Here is a 14,674-nt window from a genome sequence, read left to right as displayed (position 1 = left end):
CTATTAACTTACAGCCCAGAGCCCATTTCTGTTTTTTTCAATGTTTTTGAGTTTCGCAGAAACGGCATACCGAACGGAGTCCAAACGGAATGAAACCTTCGTGATGATTTTTCTTGGACCAGAAGACAACCAGGAGACTTGGAGATGAAGTCGAATGAGCCACGAGGCAGCTACAAGGACGGAGCGTGCGCCCAGGTGGGTTGTGCTCCCCTCGGAGCCCCCCTCTGGTACTTATTTGGCTCAACAAGTGTCTTCTAATTCTGAAAAACTCACCAAAAAGTTTCACTTCGTTTGGACTCCATTTGGTGTTGATTTTCTGCGAATAAAAAAACAAGCAAAAAGTAGCAACTGGCACTGTGCGCTATGTCAATAGGTTAGTCCCAAAAATTGATATAAAGTTGCTATAAAATGATTTTAAAACATGCAAGAATGATAATATAATATCATCAAATAATCAAAAATTATAAATACGTTGGAGACGTATCACGTACATGGTTCTTGCTTGTGCTTTTGTGCAGTCACTCGGGCATCGGTGGTCCACATAGTTCCACATGTCCAGGTAATATAATCTACAGCTTTAATGGCTAGCGCCAACGAAATGACTGGACATCGACACTGATGTACCGGGGTACTTGCTTTCTGTCACCCTCTGGTATAATACTAGTCAAATTCATGATGTGCAAATCTCTGGATGATTTATTTGAGTGGTACCAGACTTTGTTTTCATCATTGCGTGTCAGGTAGTGACAATTTAACCAGCGCTAGAGCACATACTGGTGCACCAGCAGATGTACCTACGAAATAGTGATGTACTGCATAAAATTAATTATAGAGAAGTGGAAAAAGGGAATCAAAGAGCGAAACCGAACAGCCTCGAAGCCAACATCAAGTGGGTTCAAAATTTAACAAAATGCTCAACAAACCAGGAGACTCGGAAATCGTGACAAAAGCCTTGGCCCGAACCAGCCAGACAAAAATCAAACATGGGTCGGATAGCCAGCTATGTCTAAATCGCGAAATTGGACGGACGGGGCGTGATGGCCCAAGAGAGCTCCTAGAGTGCTCCGTCATAATTTCTTAAAGTTGAATACATGTACATACTTTTACGCACTCTTTGTCTCCCCTCTCTCTGTACATATAAGAGATTCGGAGATAATTTAGCTTAACTGTTGTGGTAGCTAATAAAAGTCTTAAAGTGGGCATGAACATGTTCCTAAAAGTCTTGTAGCTTTGTGATTCATGCACGAAAGAGAGAGTACAATACTGATCGTTCCATCTAGGCCAACTGCGTAGCTAGTGATATGTCCTATCATTTATTTCATCTCGTATAGTTTACAAATCGGTTGGGCTTAGCTAATTGTTCAAATGTCTTCATCGACAGGGACTGTTAAAATGCCTTGATGTATGATGGGCTTAGCTAGCAGCTATTTTGTACAATGGGTTGCTGAAATGCTTTATCGGTAGCGACAGAACGGTGATGGCTTAGCCATAGAGGTGCATGCTTGTGGCGTCGGTGGTACTCATAGTTCCACTTGTCCAGGTAATGTAATCTAGAGCTTTAACGGTTAGCGCCAACGAAAGGACTAGACATCGACACCGATGTACCGGACTACAAGCTTTCGGTCACCCTCTAGCATAATACTCCTAATCAAATTGATGACGTGAAACTCTTAGGATGGTTTGTTTGAATGGTACCAGATCGATGGTCTCGTTGTTTTCATCATAGCATGTCAGGTACTGACAATTTAACCAACGCTAGAGCACATACTTTGTACCAGCAGACACGCAATAATGTACCTACGAAATGTTAATGTACTGCAAAAAATTAATTGTAGAGAAGTGGAAGAAAGGGAATCAAAGAGCGAAACAGAACAGCATGGAAGCCAACATCAAGTGGGTCCAAAATTTAACAAAATGCTCCAGAAACCAGGAGACTCAGATATTTTGAAAAAAGCACTGGCCCGATGCAGCCAGACAAAAATCAAGCAGGCACTACTACGGACAATCTTATACACAGAATCTTAGCAGTAGCGCTGGGTAAAATGAGGCGCTGTTGCTACTTAGTAGTAGCGCGTGTTAGTAAGACGCGCTACTGCTATCCTTTTAGCAGCAGCGTGTTTTAGCGAAACGTGCTGCTGCTAAGTTTGAACTGGGCGCATATGGATAGCCCCACTTTGCAGCAGTGTGTATCCCTATCCAGCGCTACTGCTACTCTTCGTAGTAGTAGTGCTTTTCTTCAACCCGCGCTGCTAGTAACCTTACCTTATCGTCCCCGCGCGACCGACGACCGCCTCACTCTGCCTCTCACTCACTCTCTCCCCACGCCCCCGTCATCCGCCGCCGCCGCCGTTCCCCGACGACCGTCGTCGCCCGCCACCGCCGTTCCTCCTCCACTGAGGTAGTCCCTCCTCCCTCCTCCTCCCTCCTTCCCTCCTCCATCCTCCTCCGGCCGCCCGCTCCTCCCTCCTCCACCGACCGCCCCCTCCTCCCTCCTCCACCGGCCGCCCCCTCCTTCCTCCTCCACCGGCCGCCCCCTCCTCCCTCCTCCGGCCACCCCCTCCTCCCTACTTCTCTCCTAAACCTTAAACACTTTTTTACTGTTCTTGTATAATGTGATTTGTTTGCTGTTTTTAGTAAGTGTTTAAAAGAATTAGTAAGAAAATCAATAGAACTAGTTGAACTAGTTTATTTTTAGTAAGAATTAGTTTATTTACATTTGTAGTAAGTGCTTAGTTGAACTAGCAGAATTAATACAACTATTTTATTTTGAGTAAGAAAATTTAGGTATATGAGATTTGATGATCTAATTAAAATTTTAGTATAGAACTAGTTTATTTTTAGTTATAATAAGTGTTTAGTTGAACTAGTTGAATTAATAGAACTAGTTTATTTTTAGTAAGAAAATTTAGGTATATGAGATTTGATGACCTAATTAAAATTTTACTATAGAACTAGTTTATTTTTTTAGTTAAAGCAATTATTCCCGCATCGACGTCGACGATGCATATTGTGCATCCTCGCCGTCGACTCGGCGGAGGAGGTCTGCTTGATCAGAGGGGCCATGTCTGGGACTGGGCTCCGCCGGGCTGGTACTGGGATGTGCTACCTTCCGGGGGGCGCAGCTTGGTGGCGGTCGTTGACCCGAACCTTCTTTGGTGGCGGTCGTGTGGGCCAGTGATGGTGCGGAGGCCTGAGGACCCCGTGGAGGTGGTATGTCACCGCGACAGCGAGGAGGACGAGCACGTCCGTTGCTACATGGTTGCGTTGGAGGGCAGGTTCTTCAAGGATATCACTAGAGCTATGATCCTGTGATCGTACCTTGTTTTAGCTGTATTAGTGAGGTTATATGTATGATACTATTCGAGATGTATTAGTGATAATATTCGACGATGTACGGACACTACTAGGGAAAAGGCTACTAGCAGCACGGGTAAATTGGCTACTAGTAGCGCGGGTACCCGCGCTACTAGTATCGCGCTACAGCTAAAAGTTAGTAGAAGCGTGGGTGCAACCCGCGCTACTACTAAAAAGTTAGTAGTAGCGCGGATGCCACACACGCTACTACTATTTGAAACCCGCGCTACTAATAACAGAATAGTAGTAGCGCATCTATTATACCACACGCTACTAGTATCTTAAATACTAGTAGCACACATTTTCCCCCCACGCTACTACTAACAAATTAAGAATAAAAATAAAAATAAAAATTAGATGCAGCATTCATGGATGAAGATCAGAGACACGTCAAGTGCAAAATAAATTAAGGTCACAGGACCATCTTAACACTTGCACCATTCATGGATGCAACATTGAACATATCAACTGCAAGAGATCACGTGATTCCATTTAACAGTAAACGCACACAACCAAAGGTGGGCACTGAGGGAGTCCTGGAATAAGGGGTCCTCGGGCGTCCAGCCTGTTAGCCATGGGCCGGACTGATGGGCCATGAAGATGTGAAAGACCGAAGACCCTCTGCGTGTCCGGATGGGACTCTCCTTGGCGTGGAAGGCAAGCTTGGCGATCAATCATGTAGATTCCTTTTTATGTAACCGACTCCATGTAACCCTAGACCATAAACCGGAGAGAGTCCGGATAGGCGGACACACATTATCATAACCATAGGCTAGCTTCTAGGGTTTAGGCTCTACGATCTCGTGGTAGATCAACTCTTGTAATACTCATATTCATCAAGATCAATCAAGCAGGAAGTAGGGTATTGCCTCCATAGAGAGGGCCCGAACCTGGGTAAATATCGTGTCCCCCGTCTCCTATTACCATCGACCTTAGACGCACAGTTCGGGACCCCCTACCCGAGATCCGCTGGTTTTGACACCGACATTGGTGCTTTCATTGAGAGTTCCACTGTGCCGTCGACAAAGGGCTCGATGGCCCCCTCGAACGTCCATGATGACGTTGTCCAGGGAGAAACTTTCCTCCCCGGACAGATCTTTGTATTCGGCGGCTTCACACTGCGGGCCAATTCGCTTGGCCATCTGGAGCAGATCGACAGCTACGCCCCTGGCCGTCAGGTCAGGTTTGGAAGCTTGAACCGCGTCGCGGACATCCGCGAAGATTCGATCTCTAACGGATTGGAGACCGGGGCAATTGCACCCCTTCGCTTAAACCTATTGTCGGGCCGCATCCAGGAGATAGCTCCTGCAGCAACTCTGGCCTTAGATCTGGAGCAGATCGAGTCATCCGAATACGGGAAGCTTAACCCCATCACGGAGGCTGTCGATTCCGCGGCGTTGGAGCCGCACACGGACTCTACTTCACATGATTTCTGTATCAACGAAACCCCGGACTCGTCTCCGGCTATAAGTTCCGAACCCTACGGGTCCGGAAATACTGAACTCAACCGGTTATCGATCTTCAAGTTCAACGCCGCAGAAACTCTCAGCACTCACCTTTGGGCGATGTGCTGGACTCTTTTAAGAACCTGTCCTTGGCAGGGAACTCACCGCCGAACTATGACCAGTTCGGGCAAGGGGCTGAGGAGGGGGAATTTTATTTCCCACCCATCACCCACTTCATAGCCACCGTCGATGACTTAACCGACGTGCTTGACTACGGCTCCGAAGACATCGACGGTATGGACGATGATTAGGAGCAGGGCCAGGACCCGCCATTTACTGGACGTTGGACAACGACTTCCTCATACGATGTCTACATGGTAGACACGCCAAAAATAACAGCGGCGATGACAGGGAAAGTCCGGCAAAGGAGGACCCCCCTAACAAACAGCAAAAGCGCCGGCGTCAATGGCGCCGCTCTAAATCCCACCGCAGCAGGGACAGTAATACTGGCGTAGATGATGGCAACACTCCGGATGGCGCTGAAAAAACAGAAGAACCCGATGAGCAAACCGTCAAACGAGTCAATAGGGAGCCAGGGCAAGTCAACCCTGACGGACAGGTCGCAGCAGAAAAATCGGAGGACGATAGTTACCATCCGCCCTCCGAAGAAGAGACGATCCTCAGCAACGAAGATTTCATCGTGCCTGAGGACCCTCTGGAACAGGAGCGCTTTAAGAATCAACTCATAGCCACTGCAAGGAGCATGAAGAAGAAACAACAGCAGCTTCAAGCTGAACAAGACCTGCTCGTCGACAGATGGACTGATGTCTTAACAGCTGAGGAATACGGCCTTAAGCGCCCAGCCAAGAGCTACCCAAAACGCAAACTGCTACCTCAGTTCGATGAGGAGGCGCCGGAGAAGCCTATATATCCATCGCGCAATGCGGAGCGACCACCTCGAGTGCGGAGCAGTGCGGCGGACCAACCACCCCATGGACGGGATAAAGCGGTAACTCAAGCCGAGCAGCAGCCTGCTCTACCGCCCCGCAAAAATAGAGACAGAACAACTCGTAGAGCAGGACATACAAGATCGATCTACGGATCGCGAAGACGTGCCTCGAGACTCGACGACGGCTACCTATTCGGACGTGACAAACCTAACCACACCCGAGCCATACACCGCAGACGGACTCCATCAGAGCCACGTCGCGACGCGGCCCGATACAGAGGCGCCGCACAGCCCCTCTGCTTCACGGACGAAGTACTGGATCATGATTTCCCTGAGGGGTTCAAGCCCGTCAATATGGAATCATATGACGGCACAACCGACCCCGCAATATGGATCGAGGATTTTATTCAACATATCCACATGGCTCACGGAGATGATCTCCACGCCATAAAATACCTCCCACTAAAGCTCAAAGGGCCATCTCGGCACTGGCTTAACAGCCTGCCTGAAAATTCCATCGGCAGTTGGGAGGACTTGGAAGAAGCCCGCCACCTCGACAAAGAGAAACCAAAATCTATGGCAGCCCTTACGGCACTCATGACCCGCTTTTGCGCGGCAGAGGACAGTTGGCTAGCCCGCAGCAAAAATACAGCCAGCGAGGCAGGCCCCCCCGAGGTCAAAAGCAGCAGCGGCAAGCCCCGATGCCACAAACACAAACGCCGAGGCAACGGCGACAACACCGATGACACTACCGTTCACGCCGGATTCAGCGGCTCCAAGTCCGGTCAGTGGAAACGGCCGTATCGAGGAAACAACCAGGGGCCATCCAGCATGGACCGCATACTAGACCGTCCGTGCCAAATCCATGGCAGCCCGCACAAGCCAGCAAACAACACCAACAGAGATTGCTGGGTCTTTAAGCAAGCTGGAAAGTTAAACGCCGAAAACAAGGAAAAGGGCTCGCAAAGCGAGGACGATGACGAAGAGCCCCGGCAGTAGAATAGAGGGGGACAGAAGAAGTTCCCCCCTCAGGTCAAAACGGTGAACATGATATATGCTACACACATCCCCAAAAGGGAGTGCAAGCGCGCAGTCAGGGACGTCTATGCGGTAGAGCTAGTCGCCCCAAAATTTAATCCGTGGTCGTCATGCCCGATCACCTTCGATCGTCGAGATCATCCGACTAGTATTCGTCATGGGGGTTCGGCCGCACTGGTCCTCGATCCAATCATCGATGGATTCCACCTGACACGTGTCCTTATGGACGGCGGTAGCAGCCTCGACCTGCTTTACCAGGATACAATGCGGAAATGGGCATTGACCCATCACGGATCCAGCCCACAAAGACTACCTTTAAGGGAGTCATCCCCGGCGTAGAGGCCCGTTGTACGGGCTCCATCACGCTGGAGGTTGTCTTCGGCTCGCCGGACAACTTCCGAAGCGAAGAACTTATCTTCGATATCGTCCCCTATCGCAGCGGCTATCATGCACTGGTCGGACGGACTGCGTCCGCTCGATTCAATGCGGTGCCACACTATGCCTATCTCAAGCTTAAGATGCCCGGACCCCGTGGTGTTATAACAATAAATGGAAATACAGAGCGTTCCCTTCGTACGGAAGAGCACACTGCGGCCCTTGCGGCAGAAGTAGAGAGCAGCCTCCTCAGGCAGACCCTCAATTCGGCAATAAAGCCACCGGACGCCGTCAAGCGAGCCCGGAGTACACTGCAACTGGATCATCCGGTCCATCCGAAGCTCGCCTAGAAATTCGGCCTCCGTCCTAGTCCCGCTCAAGTGGCGAAATTCGTGCCGCGCGTACATAATTACGCACTTAAAATACCATGGGCATGGACGGAGGCACAACTAGACCGCGGTCCACAATGCGTCTCAACCGTCCCGGACCCGCATACCTTCTCTCTTTTCTCTCTTGCAGGTCCCTCTCTTCTGGAGGCTCTTCCGATAACCTAATCATCGGCCCATCATGGGACGGAGACACCAAGGAAGCAAGGAGCGTTGACGTATAAAGGGAATCTCCAGGTGGTCTCTGCTAACGATCGCTATACCTGTTTTACATACCCATACGCAGCTCACTCTTGGTTACGGCATGTTAAATAGCCTTATTTTGCTCATTGCACTACTCATATAGATACGCTCTGACGTATTGATCAAATGAATTGCAGCGTTAGCTTATTGCTTCATTCTTTCCCGTAACTGTTTATTTATTACAAATTGCACACGTACATTTTGGTACGTTCAGTTCGCTAGGGGATTCAGTGTACCCCATAATACGACAATAAAGTTCGAATACTTTCAACAGTGCGGCACCCCGAACTTATAGCATTATATGCATCAGCTCCGAATCATGTCTTGGGTCAATAGTTGGGTTGCCCGGCTCCTGTGCTTGTTACCCTACGTTCCGCTATATCGGCTAGGGTAGCAAAAGGAGAACTACTGCGATTGTGTCCCGGTTCTTCCGGATGAACACCTCAGTAGAGAAAGCCGAAAACTGACTGTCATGATGCGGCGAGAGCTGGTCGTTGTTCGAGAGGTCTTAAATCCTTAAAGTTTTTTTTCGCTTCATGCGAAGAATCGGTCTTTGTCCGGTTTAGGCGTGGATAGCGCCCCAAGTTCGGCCTTCCGAATACCAGGGGCTACGCCAAAATTTAAAATTATAGAACTTCTATAGTAAAGTGAGAGTGATAAAGCTGTATAGTTCGATTGCCTTGTTCGTTGCGCTAAACACCTCCTTAAAGGACCAAAACACATGGATAAAGAGTGTTTAGATTTATAGCGAGCACCCCTATACTAGTTGCATGGGGGCAGAAGCCGACGACTGGCCAACTCTCAGATTTTGTAAACGGCCGCTCAGGAGCTAAAATTTTAAATCAAAAGCATTATATTGCGCAAATGAACTTGTTTCATATTACATAATAAAATGAGTACATTCATTCAAAGATTACGTCCTTAGTACATTGTTGAGCCACAAGGCGGGACCCCTCCAGGACACTATCATAATATAGCTCGGGTCGACGATGCTCCTTACCCTCAGGCGGCCCCTCGGTCGTCAGCTTTTTGGCATCCATCTTCACCCAGTGCATCTTGACACGGGCAAATGCCATCCGAGCACTTTCAATGCAAGACGGCCGCTTTATGACCACAAGTCGGGGGCAGGCACTCACAAGCCGCTTCACGAGGCCGAAGTAGCTGATGGGCATCGGCTCGGCAGGCCATAGCCGGACTATGAGGTCCTTCATGGCTAGTTCGGCTGCCTTGTGCAGCTCGACCAATTGCTTCAGCCGGTCGCTCAAGGGCATCGGATGTTCTGTCCCAAGATATTGAGACCAAAACAATTTCTCCGTTGAGCTCCCTTCTTCGGCTCGGTAGAACTCTGCGGCATCTGATACGCTACGTGGCAGATCCGCAAATGCTCCTGGAGAATTCCAAATTCGCGTAAGTAAACAGAATGTCTCCTTTACATGCTTTCTTTGCATAATAAAATCCCTACCCGCCGCAATCTTCTCGGCCACCTGGATCTCCTGGCGGGCCTTCTGGGCTTCTGCTCCGGCGCCTCGTGTGCTCTGAAGGGCCTTGGCAAGCTCGGACTCTTGAATCTTCGAGTCACGCTCCAAGGACTCGTATTTTTGGATGATATCCTGGAGCTCTTGCTGGACCTCGCTGACCCGGGCCTCGCGCCTCTAGCGCGCGGCGCGTTCCTTGGCCCCTTTGTCTTTGGCCTCGGCCAGCGCCTTCTAAAGGGACAACACTTCGGTTGTGGCCCCTATCAAAGTTCATGAGGCTTTTGTCAGCTAAAACCATTTGACCTCAATAAATACACACGCAGGGTATTTCGTACCTTGGCTTTCCTCCAGCTGCCTCTTCACGAGGATGAGCTCTCCCTCGACCCGCCCTAGGTCCTGCTTTAATCCAGCGACCTCCGCAGTACGAGCGGCAGCAGCCAGCAGCGACGCCTGCTTATTCACATAGACATTTCATGTTAGACTCCTGTGAATATTATTTGATCCTCTGTTCGGCTTTTCTTTCGAACACCAAACAGAGCATCACAGGCTACTGTCTAGACGGTGATATTTTTCTCACATTGTTATTACATACCTCAAAGCCCGTTAGAAGGCTACCGCAGGCTTCGTTCAATCCGCTTTTGGCGGACTCGGCCTTCTTAATCACTGTACTCATAAGAGTATGGTGTTCTTCATCAATAGAAGCGCTGCGAAGCGCTTCCAGCAAGCTGTCCGGCGCCTCTGGATGGAAATATATAGGTTGTCGGCATAGGTGGCTCGCCTCCCTTAGGGAGAGGCTGCCCGCTTGAATCCGGAACCACTTGGGTTTCCAGAGCCGTATTCGGCTGGGGGCCGGTCTGGCTTCGGCCCCCACCATCGGAGTCCATGGGGTTTTTTTCCCCCATGTGTCCGGCGACTGGGATTTCGCCTGAGGGCGTCTCCGGAACTGCCTCCCCTTGGCCCGGTGTCCTTTGGGAAAACACCTCCGTGTCGTCCGCAACCCTGGGGGAGGAGACTGTCGGAAGAACATCACTGTTCATTGCCGACGGGTCCAGAGACTTCTCCGAAGAGGAGGATACCTCGATGTTGGATTTGGCCGGACTGCAGGTGCATGTCTGGCACGTTAAGGAGCGGCAAAGCAAACATAATGGAAATACAATTGTGTCAGGATACTTACGACTTAGCCAGGGGCTTGACCCTGGGTTCCAAATCCTCGCCGCTGTTGGTGGTTGCAGTGGAGTGGTCCGGAGGGATGGTTTTTCCCTTCTTGGGCACCTCGGCCTCCCCATGCGTGGCGGCCTTTCTCTTCTTGTCCCCCCTGCGGGGGAGGAAGGGACTTCCTCCTCCTCCTCCTCATCTTCGGGGGAGGAGTCCATTTTGGTGTCCTCGGACGTCGTGTCCGACGCGACTTTGCGCCGAAGACCTCTTCTGGTCCCCGCGGTCGTCTTCTTGGCCTTCTTCTCCGGCACCTCATAAGGCGCCGGAAACATCATCTTCATTAGAAGAGGCGTTTCTGGATCTTCAGGTTGCGGAGCCGGACAGTCGATCTGCTCCGCTATCGCTACCCAGTCCTATAAAATTGGCGGGGATGTCTAGATTTCCCCCCCTCACGGATGTGCTGGTGAAAGGCATATCTTGCAAAGTATGGAAACTCACCGGATTGGCTCGGCGTTCTGCGCTGAGTCCGCGATTATCGGTTATGGGTGGTGGTACCTCGTTGGCCTTGAAAAGCACCTTCCAGACGTCTTCGTGTGTCGTGTCGAAGAGCTCTCGCAGCGTCTGGTGCTCGGCCGGGTCGAACTCCCACAAATTGCAGACCCGTCTCTGGCATGGAAGGATCCGGCGGAAGAGCATAACCTGGACCACGTTGACAATCTTGATTTCCTTGCTTATCATATTTTTGACGCAATTCTGAAGTCCGGTCAGTTCTTCCGCTGAGCCCCAGGCTAAGCCCTTCTCTATCAAGGAGGTGAGCCGCATGGGGACACCGGATCGAAATTCAGGGGTCGCCGCCTAGTTGGCATCATGCGGTTCGGTGATGTAGAACCACCCCGATTGCCACCCCTTCACGGTCTCCACAAAGGAGCCCTCGGGCCAGCTGACATTGGGCATCTTGCCCACCATGGCGCCTCCACACTCCGCTTGTTGGCCTGCCTCCAACTTTGGCTTCACGTTGAAGGTCTTCAGCCATAGGCCGAAGTGGGGCATGATGCGGAGGAAGGCCTCACACACGACGATAAACGCCGAGATGTTGAGGATGAAGTTGGGGGCCAAATCATGGAAGTCCAGCCCGTAGTAGATCATCAGTCCGCGGACGAAGGGGTGGAGGGGGAATCCCAGCCCACGGACGAAGTGAGAGAGGAACACTACCCTCTCCTGGGGCTTCGGGGTAGGAATGATCTGCCCCTTGGCTGGAAGCCGATGTGCGATATCTGTGGACAGGTATCCGCCCCCCCGAAGTTTCTTGATGTCCTCCTTCGTAACGGAGGAGGCCATCCACTTGCCTCCTGCTCCGGACATGGTTGGACTGTTTTTGCGGGGAAGGTGAAAGCTTGGGCGTTGGAGCTCGAGAATGGATGAGCAGAGGAAGAAGAAGGTGTGGGTGAAAAGAAAAGGAGGAGTCCTTGTCTCCTTATAAAGGCAGCAGGGGTCATGCGCCTCCCCACTTGCCCTAGGTGCTCGCTTATTTCCCAAGCGCCGTACTAATGGCGCGGTTGGGTTACCCAGGCCCGTATTGATGAGAATCCCGTGATAAGGGGACACGATCTCTGCTTCGACGAGACGTGCCAATAAAACCGCCTCGCAATATGTGCAAGTAGCGGGCTGAGAAAACGGTTCGAATAATAACCAGGCGGGTGTGACGTCATAAACAATTGTCAGCAGGTTGGGATCGAGAAATATTGTATTCTCTGCAATTGCATACACAGGTCCAGACATACATACTACATCCGAAGACTATTCTGGAGTTCGGAAGAAGAGAACCCGCCTTGCAATGCCGAAGACAAATCTGCGCGCCGGACTCCTCATCATTGAAGCCAGGTTCAGGGGCTACTGAGGGAGTCCTGGACTAAGGGGTCCTCGGGTGTCCGGCCTGTTAGCCAAGGGCCGAACTGATGGGCCATGAAGATGTGAAATACCGAAGACCCTCTGCGTGTCCGGATGGGACTCTCCTTGGCGTGGAAGGCAAGCTTGGCGATCAATCATGTAGATTCCTTTTTATGTAACCGACTCCGTGTAACCCTAGATCTCTCCAGTGTCTATATAAACCTAAGAGAGTCCGGATTGGCGGACACACATTATCATAACCATAGGCTAGCTTCTAGGGTTTAGCCTCTACGATCTCGTGGTAGATCAAGTCTTGTAATACTCATATTCATCAAGATGAATCAAGCAGGAAGTAGGGTATTACCTCCATAGAGAGGGCCCGAACCTGGGTAAACATCGTATCCCCCGTCTCATATTATAATCGACCTTAGACGCACAGTTCGGGACCCCCTACCTGAGATCCGCCGGTGTCTATATAAAAATTAGATGCAGCATTCATGGATGAAGATCAGAGACACGTCCAGTGCAAAATAAATTAAGGTCACAGGACCATCTTAACACTTGCACCATTCATGGATGCAACATTGAACATCTCAACTGCAAGAGATCACTTGATTCCATTTAACAGTAAACGCACACAACCAAAGGTGGGTACCTTTCCTAGTGTTCCACCAGCAACCTAAACATACCACTTCTCTAGATGTATCTACCAAGGCTCGGAGTTCAGATGCTGGTGGACCCCAATCCCCCCTCCCCCCAAACGATGGTATCGAGGTCCTCCACCTCGGCGACCTCCGGCGTCACGATCACCTGGACGATCATTTGTGCGACGCGGTCGCCGGGCTTCACGGCGAAGTCCACCTCCGAGTGTTTGGAGAGCACGACGCCCACCAGGCAGCGGTAGTCTACGTCGAGCACCCCTGTGGCCACGTCGGGAAAGTGAAAACTTGTTAGTGCTCGTCAGCGTCCAAATCCAGTAGGGTGTTTTCTTACTTTTTAGCACATGCACACGAATCAATAGTAATAGCCAGAGGCTGGTCCTTACTTGTTGCACGAGACGTGAAGAAGGGCGGCTCCCCTCCTTGTTGCACGAACGAATCAATGGGAGACATTGTCGCGAGCCGTGAAGAAGGCTGGGTCCCCTCCTTCTGTAAATAGCTCAGGTGCCTAAAGTTGTAAGGAATCTTAATACAATGAACTCATAGTAATGCATAATAACAAGAAAAAGAAAAAATAACCATGAATCCTAAATAAAAAGATCATTCTACTGTCTAAAATGATGAGAAAGATATATGTCTAGTGCATGCAGATTGGTAATTAATTTTTTTTACAGTTGATTGACAATTCTTGTTATTCAATCTAATATAAAAAGTGAAAAGACAAGGAGCGTACGCACCTTGACTCCCACAGGAGGAGATACACGGCTAGCTTAGCTCAATCAGAATACTATGGTTTCTACAAAACTGTAGTTTTGGAAACTGTGAGGTGTTTGGCTAAACCAACAACAGTAGTTTCATAAACAATTGTATTCCTTATACAGTGTTTTTTCCTAAAATTCTACGACCATCGACAGAAAAGATATTCAATTAAAACTTAGGTCTCGCTGGGAAGGGCCCTATGAGACAGGCATTGTAAGTACACAGATATTTCAGTTACAAAAAGATATTCAGTTAAAAAGTGACAAATAACTGAATGAAACTCAGACTATATATTTCAGTTACAAAAAATATTTCAGCTTAGGAATGGAGTATATAAATCAGACTAGATAGATAACACTACTGAAGCTTACGAGCAAATACATGGGGCATACAAAGATGAAGAACATGCAGTCCTTCAAGTAAATATGAAGACAAAATGAATGACTTACTTGTTATTCTATTTGACCCCAGTATCTGTCATGCATTCAAAATACATATGTGTGTTCGACAAAATCTGCAGCTATGCATTATAGTTGCTATCAAAAAGACATTGTAAACCTATCTTGGTTGTAAATTACTGTGATGTAAGATGCCACCAAAAATGTATCTCCATCTTTAAATTTAGATTTTATTGACACTATACATAGGTCAGACAAAACACTGTAATTCAAGCAAAAAACAGTAGCTTTGCTTAAGAAGATGATACTGAGTACTTACAATTTATCTTAAAATTTCAGAATCAAGAAGCCGAAGGAAACAAAGCCGGAGTAAGAATGCGAGGATGAGTCATACCTGCAAGATGAAGAACATGCATCCCTTCATGTAAGCCAAAAATAGCTTCTTGTGAAAAAGAAAACAAAGATCAGGTTTTTGTATCTAAATGGTTTGTAAAATATTGTATTTACAGAATGGGACTTACACATTTACTGAACTTCTTTAGAATGGGGCA

At 49.2% G+C, this 14,674-nt stretch overlaps 1 long non-coding RNA gene across 1 annotated transcript; it reads right to left on the bottom strand.

The window, feature by feature from the left end:
• Positions 1–12,811: 12,811 nt before the first annotated feature.
• Positions 12,812–14,405, bottom strand: LOC109760793 (uncharacterized). Its single transcript, XR_005764087.3, has 2 exons — positions 13,353–14,405; positions 12,812–13,227 (listed from the first exon to the last, which is right to left on the bottom strand). It is a non-coding gene; the product is annotated as an uncharacterized lncRNA (long non-coding RNA).
• Positions 14,406–14,674: the final 269 nt, after the last annotated feature.

Source organism: Aegilops tauschii, chromosome 7 (genome assembly GCF_002575655.3).
Source record: "Aegilops tauschii subsp. strangulata cultivar AL8/78 chromosome 7, Aet v6.0, whole genome shotgun sequence".
Taxonomy (NCBI): Eukaryota; Viridiplantae; Streptophyta; class Magnoliopsida; order Poales; family Poaceae; genus Aegilops; species Aegilops tauschii.
This window is presented reverse-complemented; position numbering and strand designations above follow the sequence as displayed.